Raw genomic sequence first — 5,655 nt, forward strand, 5'->3', positions numbered from 1 at the left:
TGAGAGACCTTGAGAGACAATTATAGTAATTCCCGCCAAAAAGATATTTCTACCAACTTTCCGGCAACACAAAATTATGTCACCGAAAAGTAGGGGGACTATCTATATAAGGTAAAATATGATATGATATGTGGCTGACTAAAAGGAGGACACGTGGAATCCAAGATGGGATGACTGAGGACCGAACGCAGCCACTTTGCTTGTCACCAGAAAGGATAACGTTCATAAAGATGTATTAAATGCTCTGCGCCCGATAATATTTACTAAGGAATATTCTGCAACATTAAGAGCGACGGTCCGTTACAGAGAATTTGAAATTTATGTTCATCGTTACATCTTCATCAATGACCCTCATAATTGAAATTAAAGGAGGGCACGATCCTAGGACATTTTTCCCTAGACATAGCTATAAATATTGAGCTCAGTGACCATTGGAAAGGACACGAATTTTCTAGCTAAACTTATACTATATTCTATACTAAGTTTTATACAATTTTACTTTCTTGCCTTCTGATCTCATCATTGCTGTGCCCGAAAGCTTTGTTCCCGGAACTATCATCTCCGCTGTTTCATCTATATTTCAAGGCTAAGTATTATATATTTCTTGAATTGTTATATTATTTCAGGATCAAATTACTTCACTTGTCTAAAAACTACGTATAAATTCAACTGTACCGTTTCACGGGTTAACACTTATTTTTATCCACAATTCGGTCTCGCTGAGAGATTGAATCATGAAAATTAAAATAGTATTGTAGATTGTATTCATATGGTTTCATTCTTTCAATATATGAACTATTTTACTATTGATGTAGTCGTTGGTAATGATCCATTACTATGATGTGACCATAATCTTAGTGATCATATATATATATATATATATATATATATATATATATATATATATACACACACACTAGTAGGGTGTTGCCCGTGCTGTGCACGGACCCAAGTGCCCAACATGAGCAAGAAGGGGAAAAAAAACTATTCTGGTAGATGATGGAAAAGCAATGAAGTTAAAATCAATCTACTAAACTTTCTGAAGCAGAGCTGTTTCAACTTATTGGCAGTTTGTCAATCATACTCTCATAGTTGTAATTGATAATTAAGTGTAAGGAATGAAAAGCGATAAGCAGTCTGTGCAAGTCGTAAATTGTTGAGGTCTTTGCTTTACGACCTAGCAAATTAACTTACCCATTTCCATTTACACATTTTGTCCAGTTTTTGAAGTTAATTTGGTAACGGCATGTCTCACAATAGTAGAACTTTCCTAGAATAGTGAACATCCAAACCTCTTTCTAAGCTCCATAAGTTCAAAACCAGAAAGAAGGCATAATTTTAGTCCTAGCTACTATTGTAAAATGCAAAGGTACAAGACTCAAGTCCTTAAATTAAATGACTGATATGATCACGAACAAACAGCTTCCAGTTCTGATTATTCATGTTCCAATCTTGTGCTCCACAAAGTATACATATCTTTGTGTGTAGAATAATTGTTCAGCAGCTCAGTATTGTTCTGACAACTCAATGTTGTAGCATTGCGATCTGAGTATTTAAGATTTTGCAGAATGTAAAAGGGTTAAGGAAAATAAGTGACTAAAATCACTCTAAGCTTAGATAAAACAAATTTCTCTCCGCAACGATGTGCAAGTTAGTATTATATTGTTCAGTACACATTCTTGATGTCGACCCTAACATATAAACAATTATCATATAAGTGTGGATGTTTAAAGTAATCGAAAACTTTCGACACCATACTTCTTCACTTACCAGCTCCAAATATGCAAAAGTGGTCAACAATTTGCCGAATCATGAAGTTGGGATACATTTGCTAAGTCATGCAAAGAGAAGGCATGAAACTTAATGCAAGCGCACTGATCTATCCATATATAGATATAAACCAGTGAGATGAGTATATAAAGTAAATATGCACAAATGTCTCATTATCAAACATTAGAAAGATTTATACTCTATTCATTGAAGGACCAACAAAGCAATCGTAAAGCTGCAATATGCAAGACCCTCAAGAAAAGGGTATATGCATAGTGGCAATGCCAAAACCTGATACAGAAAGAAAATAGAATCATCATAAGCTACAAAAGAATTACTCTTCCATACGTTCTTTGTTCTATTCTGAAAGATCACTGAAATGAAGCCACAAATTGCAAAGCGCATGTAATTACTTCAAGAAGTATACTTGGAGAAAAAAATCATTTTAAGGGGATAAGATTCTAAAGTCTGCGTATGAAACACACAAAAAGACCCATAACTACTATGACTGAATGCCAAAATTTATCTTCTAGTTGAACTGTTATTCTAATATTATAGGTGTAAGGTTCACTAAAGGGCACATTTTTGTCTTAATAAAGGACGCTAGAGAAAAATATTCAAAATAAATATAACGGAGAAAAAGATCGTCTAGTAACTTTTACTCGTCCTTTTATTATGAGACTATCAATAAATTGTATGATAGACTAATAAATCTTCAATAAGAAATGGACTTATCTAATGATATGGATGATTTTGAAACTCAAAAACTGCACCATGAAATGCACTCATCTCTGAATTATTAACCTTCAGCTTTTGAAAGTCGGTGACTTACCTGCCATGCTTTTACCAATCAGTTGGGATGAAGTCCAATCGCCTTGCAAGGATAAAAGTTACTGAGAGAGCTCTTGGTGATGGCTTTTAGATGTTGATGTAAAATGCCATAGATTCGAATATAGAAATACCATGTTCAAGCAAATACACGTGCCAATCACCCATAGTGAACTTAAGATACAGTCCACATGAAAATCTACCATAACAACATGGGAAAAAGATGAAACGATCTAAAAAAGAAATTCAAATGTATCACAACAACATATGTATCTAATTGTCCAAAATATCGAAAAAAATAAGATGTCACCAATGTCCTTTAAGTGAACAAAGAGATAATTCTCAATAGTTCTGCAACTTTTGAACTTTTTACTTTTTTTCCTTAGAATAGATTTCAAAAGCACCAAATAAATACGCAAAACAGAAGAGTTGAACCTCATGTTCAAGTCATTCATTCAGATGCAAAACCATACTTGGGGACTGATTTCAAGTTCGACTTCTTGAATGACAGTATATTATTACATCTTAAATGGAGTTATTAATCATCACGACTGGCAACACTTAAGAAGAGTACATATATAGAATAATGTCAGTGTAGTTCTGAATGAGGTCATTAATGCATACCGAAAGAAAACAAAGTAAATACTGCTGTTTACTAATGAAGAATGATATCACGACACGTAAAATCTAATGTGTCGATGCATTAAAAATGAGTTAGAGTTGTGAGCATGAATATCTTCCCACCAATGTTCTTCTGAAATATACAATCATTTATGGGTTATATTTAGAGCCTCAAATAAATCTTCATATAACAATCATTAGTGGAGCATAAGGTGACAAAAGCACACTGATACAACTTCTAGCAGATAACCAAAGAACAAAAAACAATATTATGCTTGTTATAATGTTTAAATGTGTTCAACAATCTGATAAATCTCATGTAACTTTGGAATGAAAAGTGAAGAAGTAGAGCTCAATTTACAACAGGGAATAAACTTTCAGATTGTTGCTCAATTTATGTTAAGGTTACTTTTTATTTTTTACCCTCTTTCTCCATTCTTTTTATAATCATTTGGGGTACCACAGCTTTTAACTAAAAATTAAAACTGCAGTTTATTTACAATTCTCATTACAATTTAGCTGAAGTAAAGACTGAGCAGAGACATCATATAGAGTTTATCAATCATGTAAAGTGATATAAAAGTTTTGATATATTTTTTAATTTTTCATTTAACCTTTTGTAATTAGGTAGCTTGTTTAAGTTTAAAGTGTCTGCAATTTGCTTTCCTTCAATACCATGTAAAAAGTTGTCATTTTGAGATGGCATAGTCCTGCTAACGTTCTTTTGATGTATATGCAGTAGCAAGTGACACTTTAAATTTGCTGAGAGATGGAGCAAAGCCAGATAAATATGTGGAAGAAGTACAAAGTAAATTTTCAATGGGTTGTCTCCTATCCAAACACATCATAACATTTTTCCCTGAAGAATATAAACATAATTTTCAAATTGAATTTTTGAAGATGTCCTTTAAAGGCAATTAAGATAGTTAGAAGCATGTTTACTTCTTTATAAATCTGCATTTACATCATTATTTGAAAAAGGAAAAGACTGCAAATAGCCCTTTCACATGCAGTGCAAGGTCAGTTCATTTAGGCACATTATCAAATACCTTTGTTACATCAGCGTATAAATCCGATAAAGTTACCCAATGCATGTGAAAATCTAATAAGACCTCTATCCGAAAGAACATAGAAACTACCAAATTAACACCCAATTTCAGTCCATAAAAAAGTCGAATGAAGCATGTTTATGAGGTTGTCATTTTGGAACCAATTCCGTATAAATGAAATATCAATGTGTCTGAAGCTCGCACATACAATCCACTTTTTATATATAAGCATTGGAATACCACTTAACGAAAATCATGACAATCGATATGAAAAATTAAAATAACCCCCCAAAAAGGTCTTAATAGTTTGTTCATGAAGAAAAAGGTTCATTCATTACCTCTCAATATGAGCCGCCCAGAGATTACTTAAAAGTAGCTTCTTTGCAATCCCTATCTGCGTTTCAGTTGCTTGGTCACATTGAATTTTTTTACATCCCCAATTTCAAATCTTATGTTAAAATTTCATTAAAGTAAAAGAAATTACTCACATGCAACACTTCAAAAATATGTGATATCAGACGAACCAAGAATACATATAGAAAAGAATAGTGAAACATAGCTCACAGTTTACCAAGAATCAAACAGCAAAATGAAGAAAGAGGGAAAAGGCAGAGAAGAAAAAGAGAGCATTTTCGAAGGAGGAGGAAAGCAGCGAAATGGCTGATATTGAAGTGGAAAAATGGGACCAATGAAGTGGAAGACAAAAATACAAAGACCAACACGTGTCATGAAATGAGGAGAATAAAATGGTTAATTTTAAAGAGTAAAATAAAACAATGCCCATGACAAACATCTATAATTACCATTTCGCCGGTGTTCGTACCCTTCAAGTAATCGTACTCGCGCAATGCGCCGGTCAATATTAATTAACATAAATTGTGATCGGACTGGTTTAAACATATTAGATCATATTACTTTAATAAATTTTATTTATCATCTTATTTGTCAATATAATATATTCAATAATAAAATTTCTATTAAATTAAAGGGACTTATATAGTCATTGAATAACTTTTTTGTTTCTATTATCCAATGTTTAGTATTTTTACATTGTTTTACTAGCAAAATTACTTTGTTTAATATTTTTATCTGCTCGCTTTCTTTTTGTAATATAAGAGAAGATATATATTTTATTAACCTTGAAATATTTTTTATTTTAAATTTTGTTCTGTTATTGTCAATAATATTATTATAAAATATTTTATTTTATTATTTTATCAATATTTAAATTCAAAAATAATAACCAATTACTAACTATTAACTACTTATGCCATGTGGCTTTTTTCTAGACTGCCACTTAGCTTAAGGAGATGGCTTTTTCCTCTCCTTTTAATAATAGATAGATAATTTAAAAACTCCACCTTGAAACTACTCTCGAATTTGAATG

The 5,655-nt window shown here is 32.0% G+C and overlaps 1 long non-coding RNA gene across 1 annotated transcript; it reads right to left on the reverse strand.

Annotated features, from left to right (window-relative positions):
* Positions 1–1,383: 1,383 nt before the first annotated feature.
* On the reverse strand, positions 1,384–4,956 carry LOC107831621 (uncharacterized). The gene is made up of 3 exons (XR_012706787.1): positions 4,757–4,956; positions 4,607–4,662; positions 1,384–2,797 (listed from the first exon to the last, which is right to left on the reverse strand). It is a non-coding gene; the product is annotated as an uncharacterized LOC107831621 (long non-coding RNA).
* Between the last annotated feature and the right edge of the window lie 699 nt (positions 4,957–5,655).

The sequence above is a fragment of the Nicotiana tabacum genome, chromosome 24 (assembly GCF_000715075.1).
Source record: "Nicotiana tabacum cultivar K326 chromosome 24, ASM71507v2, whole genome shotgun sequence".
Taxonomy (NCBI): Eukaryota; Viridiplantae; Streptophyta; class Magnoliopsida; order Solanales; family Solanaceae; genus Nicotiana; species Nicotiana tabacum.